The sequence below is a fragment of the Pristis pectinata genome, chromosome 7 (genome assembly GCF_009764475.1).
Source record: "Pristis pectinata isolate sPriPec2 chromosome 7, sPriPec2.1.pri, whole genome shotgun sequence".
Taxonomy (NCBI): domain Eukaryota; kingdom Metazoa; phylum Chordata; class Chondrichthyes; order Rhinopristiformes; family Pristidae; genus Pristis; species Pristis pectinata.
The window spans coordinates 52,234,697-52,251,155 of NC_067411.1; the positions used below are offsets into that span (position 1 = coordinate 52,234,697).

Below are 16,459 nucleotides of genomic sequence, written 5' to 3' on the forward strand. Positions count from 1 at the left end.
GCAAAACCCTCCAACAGCCTATTGACATAACTAAGGTTTTAGAATGCCGACCAAAACGGTCTGAGGACAGCCCAGATTTTTGGAACCGTTTCTGTTCACTTTACGGTACCTATGCGGGGGACGATGCCTACAACAGAGGCAATGCCCCAGTTTAACACCCTCCTATTACAATGTATTCCTGAGGGAGTGGCATCAGCTATCTGCACTAATAACATGAATTGGCCTGACCATACATGACAAGCCATGAAGAGGGCCCTAGTCCACTTCTGGAGTAACGGGCGCGATTCAAAAGCCACAAGGGAAAACAGGAAATGGTCCAGAGACCCCCTCGGCCCCGACCTCCCTACTCCAATAATACAAGATATCAAATGGAACGGCAGTTTTGCGTTCCAGGAGGGGTTGACTGGCCTGGTAAAGGATATCCACTGTACCCCAACGATGCAAGAGCCCCAGCGTACATGCCCCCTTGTCAGCCACCACCACCCCCTCATCAGCCACCACCACCCCCTCATAATTACCCAGGACCCAGGGTCCCCAACAACCCGCACCAGCGAGCGTCAGGTCAACAGGATGCTACCTTTGAGGGGCACCTGACCATTGGCGGCGGGACTGCCCCCGCTACTGCCAGCGGCAGACTAGATCCCCCGTAAAGACAACCTTTTTCAACTAACAACCCGTTTTCTGCCTGACTAGCTGTGGGGAGTAGCCATTCCATGTAACCTACCCTCACTGATAACCCGTCGATGAACCCATCGTCAATTTCTTAGTTGAGGGAAAGCCAATCCCCTTTATGATAGACACGGGGGCAAATACCTCGACTCTCGAAGCTCCTTGTATCGCCCAGCATGATTTTAAACTGTCCACTGCCTCAGTTCCATTGAGCGGGCTGGAGGGACAGGAAAGATCCTACCCCTTAACTGAACCTTTACAAGTGAAATTTGGAGATCGGGAATGTCTGATCCAATTCGCAGTAACCCCAGACCTAGGGGTTAACTTGGCCGGGAGGGACCTACTCTGCTCCCTCCGACTCAAAATACAATGCCTGGCTGAAGGAATTACCATTACTGGCCCTAAACCCCATAGGATCCTCTGGATTCACCAGCCTCCTCAGTGGACTTCACGAATGGAGATTTTGACCCACCCTTGAAAACCCCTGACCCGCATGTGATGCTAGCTTATGACCCCACAGGGGTCTCAAGAGAGCTAGAAGAGTTGTATGCTCCCTTCCTGGGTTGCATGGTGATTGTCACTATTTTAGGGGAAGTAGTGGGGAAGGAGGGGGCAGCACTTTTAGTTCAAGTGCCTAATGAATTGTGGAATCAGTCAAGCTTGATGTCCCCTCACATTACCCTGTCAGTTAATGAGGGTCATAAACCGAAGGAGCTGGGATTCCTAGCCCACTGGCTTGAGGTACAGGCAGACAAAGGCCTTTACGGGATTCCCCAGATACTGCCAGAAATGACCCTGACTTATTACCTCACCCCTTACTCGATGACAGGCTGTTTACGCCACCATTAGCCCCACCGACTCCCTTCGGACGAGCCAACCCCCGATTTATGGGCCGCATCGAAAGCTGAGGTAGGATTCACCCCAGTCCAAATGCGTGTAAGACCGGGAGCACAACTGCCTTCCGTCCCACAGTACCCCCTTCGGAGAGAGGCAGTTGACGGAATAACCCATTTAATAGATTCATTCTGCAAACAGGGCATTCTGATTCCTTGCCAATCACCCTGCAACACTCCCATTTTACCCGTCCCCAAACCCAGACGGACTGAATGGCGCCTTGTACAAGATCTGCGTAAGGTCAATGAGATAGTGGAGCCACCACATCCCGTGGTCCCGAACCCAGCCACCATTCTCAGCAGCATCCCTGCCAACTCCTGTATTTTTACTATTGTGGACCTCCAGCATGCATTTTTTACAATTCCCCTATCTCCTGACTTGCAGTACCCGTTTGCTTTCACCTTCCAAGGTCAGCAATACACCTGGACGCGTCTCCCGCAAGCTTTTATACACTCTCCAACTATTTTCTCCCAAGTTTTGCATAAACAACTCCAAGGGTTGCAACTTTCTGACAAATCTTCCGTTGTCCAGTATGTCGATGACCTTTTATTGGCAAGCCCCTCGGAGCCCGCCAACATCGCGGACACCAATAGACTACTTAACACACTCCACTCTTGGGGATACGTAATACCTCCACAGAAAGTAAAACGAACCCAGTGTCAGGTGAAATTTCTGGGCACCCTCTTAAGTGCTACTGAGCGCCGGCTCACTCCTGAACGTATTGCACCCATCATTGCTATCCCACCGCCCGCTACCCCGAAGGCTATGTGCGCCTTCTTACGTTTAGTAAATTTCTGCAGGCAGTGGCTACCTAACGTGGCCCTCCTTACTAAGCACCTCACACCCATGGCTTCAAGCCAGTCCGTGGGACCTTTTGAACTTACAGAGGAACAAAAAGAGGCCTTTGATAAGCTCAAATAGGCCCTTGCCAGTGCCCCGGCCCTGGGATGCCCTCTATATGATCACCCATTTCAGCTTTTTGTGAATGTTCTGGAGGACTGCGCTACAGCCATCCTTACTCAAACCCATGGGGATAGAAAAAGACCGGTGGCATATTACTCCACTCGGCTGGACCCAGTTGCCAGGGGGCTCCCGCCATGCTCACAGATGCTTCCAGCCATCTATTCCCTAGTAACAGCAGCTTCCAATATAACCCTGCAACAGTCAGTAGTTGTTTATTCCTCCCATACCGTAACGGCACTCCTAACTTCTCATCAGACGCAACACCTTACCCAGGCCCGCTTAAACAGATTTGAGGTAGCGCTCCTGAATAACCCACTCCTCACTTTTGCCTACTGCACCACCATTAACCCTGCCACCTTTCTTGAGGCCCCACCAGAGGATCTTGCAGATCCACCACATGACTGTTTGATGCGTAACCACTTTTTGACTGCACCCCATCCGGACCTTTTGGATGAGGCCTTCCAGTCAGCAGACTTAAACCTGTATGTCGACAGTAGTTCCTTCGTTTCCGAACAGGGAACCCGCCTTTGCGGCTATGCCATAGTAAACGACTCCCATGTTGTGGAGTCTGCATCTTTGCAGCCCCCAGTCTCTGCCCAAAAAGCAGAACTCTTTGCCCTGACCAAAGCTTGTATTTTAGCCAAGGACAAAGTAGTTAACATCTTCACTGATTCCCATTATGCTTTTGGAGTTGCCCGTGATTTTGGCCAACTCTGGGTGCACAGGGGATTTTTGACCTCTGCAGGTAGCCCCATACAGAATGCGGCTTATGCAAAGAACCTCCTCCAGGCCATCCTCCTCCCTAACAAATTGGCCATCAGTAAATGCTCGGCTCACCTTTCAGAAGCCTCCCTAGTAACACAGGGCAATAACAGGGCAGATGCAGAGGCTAAATTGGCAGCACACCAGAGGTCTAAAATCGTTTCGACTGCAGAAAAATATGCAGTTGCTTGTAAGCCAAAGATAACAACGCAGGGCACCCCAGACATGGTCACTGTGCAGCACTTACAGGGGGACGCCCCTGACTCAGAAAAACAAATGTGGAAGGCGCACGGGTGTACGCACTCTGCGCCACATGGCCTCTGGATTACTCCAATCAGTCAAGTATGTATACCTGATTCTTTGTTACCAATGCTTATTGACTGCCTACATTCTGACACCCACATTGGCAAGGAAGGAATGAGTAACATTTTACTAACGTATCTGGTGGCACCCCAGATTGGAGGAAGCAGCACAAGGCAAAATAGGATCATGTTTGATATGCCAACAAACCAATGCTGGGAAAGGGGTGAGGTGCACCCCAGGCAAAACCCCCTTGCCAGGTAGTCCTTTTGTATGTATACAACTCGACTTTATTGAAATACCGTGTGTACATTGTTACAAGTACTGTCTCGTTATCGTTGATGTAGTTAGTAGATGGATTGAAGCTTTTCCGACCACCAATAAGGCCTCAACGGTGGTGAAGTTATTGCTTACAGAGGTTATACCAAGGTTTGGGGTACCCCAACAGATAAGTTCAGACAATGGTCCCCACTTCATAGGGAAAATAAATAAGGAATCGTGCGAGGCACTGCATATTGAACAGCAGTTCCACTGCACCTACCACCCTCAGGCAGCGGATATAGTAGAACAAGCTAACGGCACCCTGAAGAATAAACTAACTAAATTAGTATCAGAGACAGGTCTAACTTGGCTGAAGGTTCTCCCCTAAGCATTATACCACGAGAATTACCCCCCACTTGGCTACCAAGGTGTCGGCTGCCGAAATCGTCTATGGACGTCTGGGAAGAACGCTATGGGTCGCTGACACCCAGCCCCCCCCCACCCAGGTTGACCTTAATATCATGGGGGATGAACCATAGAACCATAAAGCACAAAACAGGCCCTTCGGCCCACCATGTTGTGCCATCCATCAAACCACCCTCACACTATCTAAACCTTTCCTCCCGCATATCCCTCTATCTCACATTCCTCCATGTGCCTATCCAACAAACTCTTGAACCTGTCCAATGTATCTGCCTCCACCACCACCCCAGGTAGTGCATTCCATGCACCAACCACTCTCTGGGTGAAAAACCTCCCCGACATCTCCCCTGAACCTCCCACCCATAACCTTAAAGCCATGCCCTCTCGTCTTGAGCATTGGTGCCCTGGGAAGGAGGCACTCACTGTCTACTCTATCTATTCCTCTCAATATTTTATATACCTCTATCATGTCTCCCCTCATCCTCCTCCTTTCCAGTGAATAAAGCCCTAGCACCTTAAGCCTCTCCTCATATTCCATACACTCTAATCCAGGCAGCATCCTGGTAAATCTCCTCTGCACCCTCTCCAATGCCTCCACATCCTTCCTATAATGCGGCGACCAAAACTGAACACAGTACTCTAAGTGTGGTCTAACTAGAGTTTTGTAAAGCTGCATCATCACTTTGCAGCTCTTAAACTCAATCCCACGACTTATGAAAGCTAACATCCCATAGGCCTTCTTAACTGCTCTATCCACCAATGAGGCAACTTTCAGTGAACTGTGAATATGAACCCCCAGATCCCTCTGCTCCTCTACACTGCCAAGTACCTTGCCATTTACCCTGTACTCTGCCCTGGAGTTTGTCCTTCCAAAGTGCACCACCTCACACTTCTCCGGATTGAACTCCATCTGCCACTTGTCAGCCCAGCTCTGCATCCTCTCAATATCCCTCTGTAAGTTCTGACAGCCCTCCACACTATCCACAACACCACCGATCTTAGTGTCGTCCGCAAACTTACTAACCCAGCCTTCCACCCCCTCATCTAAGTCATCTATAAATATCACAAAAAGTAGAGGTCCCAGAACCGATCCCTGCGGGACACCACTATTCACTGCCCTCCAATCCGAGGGCACTCCTTCCACCACAACCCTCTGCTTTCTACAGGCAAGCCAATTCCTAATCCACACAGCCAAGCTTCCCTGGATCCCTTGGCCTCTGACCTTCTGAAGAAGCCTACCATGAGGTACCTTATCAAACACCTAACTAAAATCCATATAGACCACATCCACTGCACTACCCTCATCAATCTTCCTCATCACCTCCTCAAAGAACTCTATCAGGCTTGTGAGGCAAGATCTTCCCTTCACAAATCCATGCTGGCTGTCCCTAACCAGTCCATTATTTTCCAGGTGTTCATAGATCCTATCCCTTAGAATCCTTTCTAACAGCTTACCCACCACAGACGTAAGGCTCACCGGTCTGTAATTCCCTGGACTATCCCTACTACCTTTTTTGAACAAGGGGACAACATTCGCCACCCTCCAATCCTCCGGCACCATCCACTACAAAGGTACTTCAGACAACTTACGTCCTCTCTAAAGTTTCTTCATTCACAGCTGAAGAGTGCCTTTAAACCACTAGAAGGACAGAATGCGGAACTGTCTGACCTGGTTATTGGAGATTCGGTACTGATACGAGATTGGGAGCGCCCTAAACTCAGACCTCGGTGGAAGGGCCCCTTCCAGATACTACTCCAAACTCCTACAGCCATGAAAGTACAGGGCCAGGAACGCTGGATTCATCTGAGTGACTGTAAACGATGGCCGCCGGAAGAAATGATATTTCTTAGATTCAGACTCCTTACCATTACTAGTACTCCTGCGTGGGCATTAGAGGATAATTTGTTTTACAAAGTACATATGCAGCTACATGGGAATCACACCATTTGCTACCCCTTGGCAGAATCAGTGGAAGGCCTTTTTGTAGCCACACCAAGCTGGAGCCCCAGGGCCCTCTTAAAGTACGAACACTCAAAAATAAAGTGTATTGGGCAGACGGGAACTTATACGAGGGTGCTGCCGGGTAAATGCTTGCAAAGAATAGTAACAGGCCCTAGAAGCACAACCAACCACCAGTCCTTCTCCCGCTGCTTCACCGGTAAAGGATGGGGTTGTGGGATAGCGATCGTACAACATACGTTATCATGTGCCACCACTACTTGTACAGAGAGAAAGTGTGGATTTAAGGGGGGATGGTTTAGGTGCGAGTGCGCTGCCACTAGGTGTGTTACATTACTTGCAGGGGAGCGATCGGTTTGTGGGGAAGGGAACAGGACCCACGTGACATTGTCTAATATTTCTTTAGAATGGCTAACCAGGGAGAATTACCTAAGAGAGCATGGGAGAAATGTTGTTGGAATCTCTTGGTATTCTCAGATGCCCAGTCCACAGCAATCGGCTAATGTAACCTGTTACCGGGCTAAGGAAGGGTATGTGTTCCTCTTTAATGGTACTTACACTACAGCCACCCCCACTCTGCCAGCCTGGTTTGCAATGGGAACGATCGGGCCGGTCATGGTCCCCTGCCCCCAGAAGGCTCATGTCCGACGAAGACTTGTGGTACAGTCAGTTATTGAGGACTGGATGGATCCTATTACATTAGGATCTCCCTTATCGTCGTTAGGCTATGGGTTTCTGAGTACTCTCTCTCTGGGGGGTTCGGCAGGAACTATAGACTCAAAAGAACCAGAACTACCTTATTTATGAACTGGCCGTGCTGGGAAACAGTACTATGAAGGGCCTGGAGGCAGTGAACCGGGAACTGGCGGAGCTTCGACTTTATGCCCAGCAGACCCCATATGCTGTAGACTACCAGTTGGGTCAACAAGGAGGAGTATGTGCCATAGTAGGGGACAAATGTGTCACCAATGTGAGAGCTAAGTCCTACAACATTTCCCATGCCATTCAGAAGCAAGTAGATAGTTTTAGCAGGGACTTACAGGAGGGACGGATTGGTTGGGGTGGCTACTAGGAGGATCGTGGACATCATCCCTGCTGCATGGAGCAGTGGGGCTAATCGTTATTATAATAGTATGCTGTGTGGTGCTGGCCTGTCTAAATACCTGTTGCAAGGTCCTGATTAATAAACTCTCAGTGCCGTTCTCAGCACCACTCTAGGTTATCGTGTAATGATAAAAAGGAGGGAATGAGGAAGCAAAGGGTTAAAAACTGTCACCATACATATAGCTGATAGAAAAAATACCTCGCAAGCAAGAGCACACAAGCTGCTGGCTCAATGGATAAGGTGTTAATTACTTTGTCCGGAACCTTGCTTTCAGTCCCATTATGCTAGGCAATAGGAGTACTGGGTGCAATAAACAACGAGTGGGAAGCTTGTCCTAAACAACCTGTCTTTGAATTTCTTGATTATAACTCAATAATGCTGGACAATAGGTGCGATGTCTGTCTCTGGATCTCTGTGGCTTGACCAAAACTCGTGGCGCCACATGCATTAAGCGTGCATGACAATATCTATATAAATCTCTGTCTGCTCCTTTGTACAGGGAGACCTCGGGACCGACTCTGAAAGAGTGCTGAAGAGACCTCTCCTCAGCAGTGCACTGCTAATAAGCACGTTTTATTGAATCGACCTCATGGCACTGTGTTACTTTACAGCGGACAGAAGTGAGAACTTAATTCCGAGACGACACTGTCTCCATTGATGATGCAAAGATCATCGCCAGAGGCTCCACAATCTCCTCCCTTGCCTCCCACAGCAGCCTGGGGTACATCTCATCCATTCCCAGCGACTTATCCAATTTGGTGCTCTCCAAAAGCTCCAGCACCTCCTCTTTCTTAATATCTACATGCTCAAGCTTTTCAGTCTGCTGCAAGTCATCACTACCATCACTAAGATCCTTTTCCATAGTGAATACTGAAGTATTCATTAAGTACCTCTGCTATTTCCGCCAGATCCATACACACTTTCCCACTGTTACACTTGATAGGTCCTATTCTTTCACGTCTTATCCTCTTACTCTTCACATACTTGTAGAATGCCTTGGGGTTTTCTGTAATCCTGCCCGCCAAGGCCTTCTCATAGCCCCTTCTGGCTCTCCTAATTTCCTCCTTAAGCTCCTTCCTGTTAGCCTTATACTCTTCCAGATCTCTAACATTACCTAGCTCTTTGTACCTTTTGTAAGCTTTTCTTTTTCTTTTGACTAGATTTATTATAGCCTTTGTACACCACGGTTCTTGTATCCTATCCTAACTTCCCTGTCTCATTGGAACATGCCTATGCAGAACTCCACACGAATATTCCCTGAATATTTGCCACGTTTCTTCCGTACTTTTCCCTGAGAACATTTCTTCTCAATTTAAGCTTCCAATTTCCTGCCTGAGAGCCTCATAATTCCCTTTACTCCAAGTAAACGCCTTTCTAGTCTGTCTGTTCCTATCTCTCTCCAAAGCTATCGTAAAGGAAATAGAATTATGATCACTAACTCCAAAATGCTCTCCCACTGAGAGATCTGACACCTGACCAGGTTCATTTCCCAATACCAAATCAAGCACAGCCTCTCCTCTTGTAGGCCTATCTACATATTGCATCAAGAATCCTTCCTGAACACACGTAAACTCCACCCCATCTAAACCCCTCACTGTATGGAGATGCCAATCGATATTTGGGAAATTAAAATCTCCCATCACAACAACTCTGTTATTGTCACACCTTTCTAGGATCTGCTTCCCTATCTGCTCCTCAATATCCCTGTTACTATCGGGCGGCCTATAAAAAACACCCAGTAAAGTTATTGACCCCTTCCTGTTTCTAACCTCCACCCACAGAGATTCCGTAGACAGTCCCTCCATGGCATCCACCTTTTCTGTAGCCGTGACACTATCTCTGATCAACAGTGCCACTCCCCCACCTCTTTTGCCTCCCTCTCTGTCCTTTCTGAAACATCTAAAACCCAGCACTTGAAGTAACCATTCCTGTCCCTGAGCCATCCAAGTCTCTGTAATGGCCACCACATCATTGCTCCAAGTACTTATCCAAGCTCTAAGCTCATCTGCCTTGTTCACTATACTCCTTGCGTTAAAATAGACACATCTCAAACCGTCTGTCTGAGCACGTCCCTCCTCTATCACCTGCCTATCCTTCCTCTCGTACCGACTACAAGCTTTCTCTATTTGAGAGCCAAACACCTCTTCCCCAGTCTCTCCAGTTTGGATCCCACCCCCCAACAACTCTAGTTTAAATTCTCCCCAACGTGTGCTATCATAGGGAGCAAAAGTTGTACTTATATCCCAGACAAGTCCACTAATATTACGTCCCTCTCTGAGCACATTGTTAAAGAAATTAACAACATTAGAAAAGTAGGGCAGGACTTACATGGGTTCACCAAAGGATCTGAATGGCAATGGCCACTAGGAAGCCTGTTTGGTAGCATGTGGGGTGTGATATTGCATTATGGTCTAATAGTAATACTTACTATTGTTAGAATCATTGTAGTAAGTTATTTTTTTCCACCAATAGCACAATGCTGTACTCAGTCTCTTACTTTGTAAAATTGCCTATTATCATGGAATGATAAAAGGTGAGAATGTAAAAGATAGCTGGGAATGCAAGGGTTAAGGACTGACAATGTAAGGGTTAATGATCTGCTTCTCATTGTCAGCTTCTTCCCATGGTGAAGAAATACCTCAGCCATGGGGTGACTATAGTTATGGCTGGATTTGAGGCCAGGTGCGGGTAAGAAAGACGTAGTTATAAGATATCTTTATTAGTCACATGTACATCAAAACACACAGTGAAATACATCTTTTGCGCAGAGTATTCTCAGAGCAGTCCGCAATTGTCGCCACGCTTCCGGCACCAACGTAGCATGCCCACAACTTCTGAACCTGTACGTCTTTGGAATGTGGAAGGAAACCGGAGCACCCAGAGGAAACCCACGCAGACACGGGGAGAACGTACAAACTCCTTACAGACAGCGGCCGGAATTGAACACAGGTCACTGGCGCTGTAATAGCGTTACGCTAACCGCTATACTACCATGCCTGCCTTTAGACATACCTTGTTTCACTAAAGCTTGCTGTAAGTAATTACTGTAGTAAGTGCAACTTCCCACGAAGGTTTCTCACAAAGTGGGTATAAAAGATACACACTAACCTAGACATCTTCGAGTGGGATCAGAACAGAGCTCGGGTTACACTGTTTACTCTTTCTCTGTATCCCCCACTCCCGCCAACGTTAAACTAATAAAGCATTGATCGTAAGTTCTTTGATTCTGTTGTTGTCTGATTTATTACAGAGCGCGGGTTGACTTTTACATTGTCACAACCTGCCCGTCACAAAGTCATGCTGACTGTCCATAATCAGCCTATGCTTCTTCAAATGCCCATAAATCCTGTCTCTAAGAATCTTCTCCAGTAATTTGCCCACCACTGAATTAAGACTCACTGGTCTGTAATTCTAAACCTCAGGGTTATCCCTACTCCCTTCCTTAAATAAAGGAAGGACATTTGCCACCCTCCAATCATCTGGCACTACTCCTGTCACCAGTGAGGACACAAAGATCATCGCCAAAGGCACAGCCATCTCTTCCCTTGCTTCCCGTAATAACCCTGGATGTATCCTGTCCGGCTCCAGTGACTTATCTATCCTAATGTTTTTCAAAAGTTCCAGCACATCCTCTTTCCTCACGTCGACATGCCCAAGCATATCAGCCTGTTGTACATCATCCTCACAAACATCAAGGTCTCTCTCTCTGGTGAATACTGAAGCAAGGTATTCATTAAGGACCTCCCCTACCCCTTCCAACTCCAGGCACATGTTTCCTCTTTTATCCCTGATCGGTCCTACTCTCACTCTAGTCTTCACATACATATAGAACGCCTTGGGGTTTTCTTTAATCCTACTCACTAAGGCCTTCTCATGCCCCCTTCTAGCTCTCTTAAATCTACTCTTAAGCTTCCCCCTGGCTACCTTGTAACTCTCCAGAGCCCTGTCTGATCCTTGCTTTCTAAACCTCAGGTAAGCTTCTTTCTTCCTCTTGACAAGATATTCTACATCTCTTGTCAACCATGGTTCTTTCACTCTAATATCCTTACCTTGCCTCAATAGGACAAACCTATCCAGAACCCCATGCAAGTACTCCCAAAACAACCTCCACATTTCCATTGTGGACTTCCCCAAGAACATCTGTTCTCAATTTACGCTCCAAAGTTCCTGCCTAATAGCATCATAATTCCCCCTCCCCCAATTAAATACTTTCCCATATCGTCTGCTCCTATCCTCTCCAAGGCTATGGTAAAGGTCAAGGAGTTATGGTCACTGTCTCTAAAATGCTCTCCCACCGAGAGGTCTGAAACATGATCAGGCTCATTGCCTAGTACCAGGTCCAGTATGGCCTCTCCTCTCGTTGCCTGTCCACACACTGTGTCAGGAATCCTTCCTGGACACACCTAACAAATTCCGCCCCATCTATCCGCTTTACACTAAGAAGGTGACAATCAATATTAGGGAAGTTGAAATCACCCATGACAACAACCCTCTCCAAAATCTGCCTCCCGATCTGCTCTTTAGTGTCTCTATTGCAATTGGGGCTTCTGTAGAATACTCCCAATAGAGTGACTGCTCCCTTCCTGTTTCTGACTTCCACCCACACTGACTCAGTAGACAATCCCTCCAGGTCGTCCTCCCTTTCTACAGCCGTGACACTGTCCCTGATCAGCAAAGCCACTCCCCATCTCTTTTACCTCCATCCCTGTCCCTTTTGAAACATCTAAACCCCAGAATATGCAGCCCTTGTGACAGCCAAGTCTCTGTAATGGCCACCACGTCATAGTTCCATATACCTACCCATGCTCTAAGTTCATCACCCTCATCCCTGATACTCCTCATACTGAAGTAGACACACTTCAGCCCATCCAACTGACTGCAATTTTCCCCTTTCAACTGCCTATCCTTCCTCACAGTCTTTCTACACACTGCATCTACTTGTACACTAAATGCACAAACCTCTGACCTGTCACTCTGGTTCCCATCCTCCTGCCAAACTAATTTAAATCCTCCCCAACAGCCCTAGCAAACCTGCCTGCGAGAGTATCGGTCCCCATCCAGTTCAGGTGTAACCTGTCCCTTTTGTACAGATCATACCTTCCCCAGAAGAGATCCCAATGATCAACAAATCTGAAACCCTGGCCCCTGCACCAACACCTCAGCCACACATCCATCAGTCAAATCAACCTATTCTTACCCTCACTGGCATGTGGCACAGGCAGCAATCCAGAGATTACTACCCTTGAGGTTCTGCTTTACAGCTTCAGCTTCCAACCTAGCATCCTATATTCCCTCTTCAGGATCTCATCTCTTTTCCTATCTATATCGTTGGTACCGATATGTACCATGACCTCTGGCTGTTCGCCCTCCCCCTTCAGAATGCTGTGGACCTGATCCAAGACATCTCTGACCCTGGCACCCGGGAGGCAACATGCCATCCAGAAGTCTCTTTCATGTCCACAGAATTTCCTTTCTGCCCTCCTACTATAGAATCCGTTATCGCTACTGTTCTCCTCTTCTCACCCTTCCTTTTGGCACCACCCAACCAGGCTCAGTGCCAGAGACTTGGGCACTACAGCTTTCCTCTGGTAGGTCATTCCCCCCACCACCACCGCACCCCCACCGCCCCCCAGCAGTATCCAAAGTGGTATACCTGTTATTGAGGGGAACGGACACCAATGTACTCTGCAAAATCTGACTTTGGAGAGGGTTGTTTTCATGGGTGATTTCAACTTCCCTCTGCAAGGGATTAGTGTAGTTGGGAAGTAGTGGTTTAAAAAAAAAGAGGACCTGGACAGATTCATCCACAAGGCAGAACTGTGGTGGAATGAGTACAACATTAGAGCAAGATTATTCACTGGGAATCCAAAAAAGGCAGTAAGAGATATTTCTTCAATTGTGAGGGACCAGGAACTGAGTAAAGGGATTTGCGCGTCCAGTACACAAATCACCAGAAGCAGGTATGTAGGTACGAAAGGTCTGAAATGCTTTATTTCTAGGGCTGAATATGTAAAGGGAAAGACATTCCAGATGCCAAATTTCAAAACTGCTTTGCAGGCACACTTTTGATTCGAATATCTTACATGAAGTGCATCCACTCAAGGTAGTTAAAATTATTAAAGAATCCTATTCAGTAGAAATTATTATTAATTGTGGAAAGATCCATAATAAAGGGAGCACAAGCTTAAAATTAGACCTAGGCCAGTTAAAAGCGATGTCACAAAGCATTTTTCTGATGCAGAAGGGGAGTGAAAATATGGAATCCACATGCTAAAGATTGGAGATACTGGTTAACATAGAGTGGAGCACAGGAACAAGCCCTTCGGCCCAAGATATTTCTGCTGACCATGATACCAATTTAAACTGCACATCTGGCTACACATGGTCTTTTTCCTTCAATTCCCCACCTGTTGCTATCGTATGTGCATCCACCACTTTCCCAGCAATGAATTCCACACTCTGTGGGGAAAAAAAACTTGCCTCCTCTCACCTTGAAGCTATGTCCTCATATTTAACATTTCCACCTTGGGGAAAAGACTCTTACTATTTACCCTATGACTTCCACAATTTTAAACACTTCTCTCAAGTCCCCCTCAGCAACCGATGCTCCAGAGCAAACAGTTCAAGTTTGTCCAACTTCTCCTTAAAGCTAATACTCTCTAATCCAGGAAACATCCTGATGAACCTCTTCTGCACCCACTGCAAAGCCAGCACATCCTTCCTGTAATGTGGCAACCAAAACTGCACACAATACACCAAATGTGTCCAAACCAAAGTTTTATACAACCACAACATGACCCCTGAACATTAAACGCAACATCCCAACTGATGAAGGCAAGTATATCATACACCACCCTTACCAGCCTATCTACTTGCGTTTCAGGGAGCTATGGACTTGCACCACAAGATTCCTTTGTACATCAATGCTAAAGACCCTGCCATTTACTGTATACTTTCTTTTTGCATTTGACCTCCCAAAGGATCACCTCACATTTGGCCAGATTAAACTCCATCTGCCATTTCTCTGCCCACAGTTCCAACTGGACGACATCCCGCTGAATCATTTGACAACCTCACTATCCGCAACTCCACCAATTTTTGGTTCATCTGCAAACTTACTATTCAGCCCAGCTACATTTTTGTCCAAATCATATATATACATCACAAACAGAGGGTCCAGTACTGATCCTTGTGGAACAACACTGATCATAGACTTCAGCGCTCATCCTTGCGAGGCAGAATTACGCCCATCTACCTCTACTGTCTGTCTTCTGTAGCCAAGCCAATTTTGAATCCAATCTATCAAGTCTCTGTGGATCCCATGCGCCTTAATCCTCTGAATTAGTCTACTGTGATGGATCTTGTCAAGTGCCTTAATAATAACCATATATACATAATCCACTGCCCTACCCTCAATCATCTGTCACTTCAAAACAAAATCAATCAAGTCCGCATGACCGCTGTCGCACATGCCATACCGACAATCCCTAGGAAGTCTATGCTTTTCCACAAGCAAGTAGATCTTTCCCCAAGAATCTTCAATAATTTCCCAACTCACCAGCCTATCAGTTCCTGGTTTGTCTCAACAGCCCTTCTTAAACAGAACAGCAATAGCTATTTTCCGGTCCTCTAGGAAAATAGCTCATGGCATAAATTCTCTTTGTCCTTGACTGGTCCTACCTTCTTCCTAGTTACCCTTGTTTTTAATGTATAAAATGCCATGGGATTCTCTTCAAACTGACTCGCCAAGGATATTCCAAGGCCTCATTCAGCCGTCCTGATTCCTGCTTCTTTCATATCCCTCAAAGGCCCTGTTTGATTTATTAAGGTTTAGGAATCTAAGTGCAGACTGGGTGACCAGTTTCACAAAGCATCTATGCTCATCCCACAATGACCATCCCAAGCTCCCAGTTGCACGCCATTTCAATTTCAATTCCCCTACCCATTCCCACACTGACCTGTCCATCCTCAGCCTTCTCTACTACTACAATGAGGCCCAACGTAAAGTGGAGAAACAACACTCATATTACATCTGGGTAGTCTACAACCCAATTGCATAAACATTGAGTTTTCCCAATTTTAGGTAATCCTTTCCTCCAGTGGGTTGTTTTTTTTTGCTTTTTATTCCCTTCCCATGCACCCCCCCACCTCCCTCCATTGCAGCCAGAGCTATGTCAAGTATCCCATCAGGCTTTGGGAGGATACTCTGTTGCCATGGAAGAAATATTGGAAACCACAGAACAAAGGGGCATAGTGAAGGAATTTCACGTAATCAACACCTGGTCAGTCTCAATTGAGAACATAGCCAAGACAGCTCTACAACCCTGTAGACATTGTAAACATCCTACTGTGAACTATTCTGAAGACAGAACAAGCAGATAGGGGTGTTTGGGGCTTCACATCTTGCGGAAAAGTACTATCTGACAGATTACAAATCTCACAAAAACACTCTGGTAATTTAGGAACCCAGGAGTTAAAATAGTTGTAGGATTGCCAGCAGCAATTTGAAGAAGGAAACACATGCTCACATGGATAAGGATTGGAATTAAAGCCGTGTAAAGGCAATGTTTGGGAGGTACGTGAAGAAATGTATAAAAAGTTGCCTTATAAGATGACCAGCAGCAGTGACTCTTGAGACAAACCACTGAAGACGACGACCCCGAGTGAGGGACTCAGGGAAGAACTCGCCAAGGTTGAACCCCGGCCAGGTTCATCAAGAGTAGGTAATATCTGAATACAGGTAGTGAGTGGGTTTTGGAAGCTGTGAAAGTAAACTGAAAAGTTGTGCAAATAAGTAAAAGAGTTCTGAAAATAAAGAGTTAAGTAATATACACAAAATGTTGGAGGAACTCAACAGGTCAGGCAGCATCTATGGAGGGAAATAAACAGTTGACGTTTCGTGTCCTGATGATTGGTTTCCACCCGAAACATCGATTGTCCATTTCCCTCCATAGATGCTGCCTGACCTGCTGAGTTCCTCCAGAATTTTGTGTATATTGCCCCAGATTCCAGCATCTGCAGAATCTCTTGGTCCAAAGAGTTAAGTGATTATTTGAAACTATGCGGTGAATCTTTGAGTTATTTGAATCAATCGTGATTAATAAAGTACAGTTGTTAGGCAA

The 16,459-nt window shown here is 46.6% G+C and overlaps 1 protein-coding gene across 4 annotated transcripts in view; it reads right to left on the minus strand.

The window, feature by feature from the left end:
• Window positions 1-16,459, minus strand: part of LOC127572676 (coiled-coil domain-containing protein 171-like) — a 497,458-nt gene that overhangs the window by 435,793 nt on the left and 45,206 nt on the right. The window lies entirely within an intron of this gene.